We start from the raw sequence: 631 nt of genomic DNA, 5'->3' as shown, positions 1-631 counted from the left end.
ATCATTAACTTTGGGAAGTTCTACCAGGTTTGGAATCATAGTTGCTCTGAAGGAGTTAGAAAGAAACAAAAGCACTTCTAACTCCAGAGGGCGGCACGGTGGCACAGTGGTTAGCACTGCTGCCTCACTGTGCCAGGGACCCGGGTTCAATTCCACCCTCAGGTCACTGTCTGCGTGGAGTTTGCGCACCCTCCCCGTGTCTGCGTGGCTTTCCTCGGCTGCTCCAGTTTCCTCCCACAGTCCAAGGATGTGCGGGTTAGGTTGATTGGCCATGCTAAATTGACCCTCGTGTTAGGGGATTAGCAGGGTAAATATGTGGGGTTATGGGAATAGTGCCTGGGTGGGATTGTGGTCGGTGCAGACTCGATGGGCTGAATGGCCTCTTTCTGCATTGTAGGGATTCTATGATTCTATGAGTAACTAGCTATGGTCACCCTCCACTCTGCACCGCCCCCCCAGCCCACCCCCCCTGACCTGAACACCCAGACTGACCCTCCTACCTGACTCAACAGCCTCCCCCCTGACCCCCCCCCTCCCGTCCCACCTCCCTGCCAATGTCCAAACCCCCACACTCCATTCACTTACATTTGAAACTTACCTTGCCCCTTTCAATGGTTCCTTTAAACTCTAC

Source organism: Mustelus asterias, chromosome 3 (assembly GCF_964213995.1).
Source record: "Mustelus asterias chromosome 3, sMusAst1.hap1.1, whole genome shotgun sequence".
NCBI lineage: Eukaryota > Metazoa > Chordata > Chondrichthyes > Carcharhiniformes > Triakidae > Mustelus > Mustelus asterias.
The sequence above is the reverse complement of the archived record's forward strand: the minus strand, read 5'-3'. Positions refer to the sequence as shown.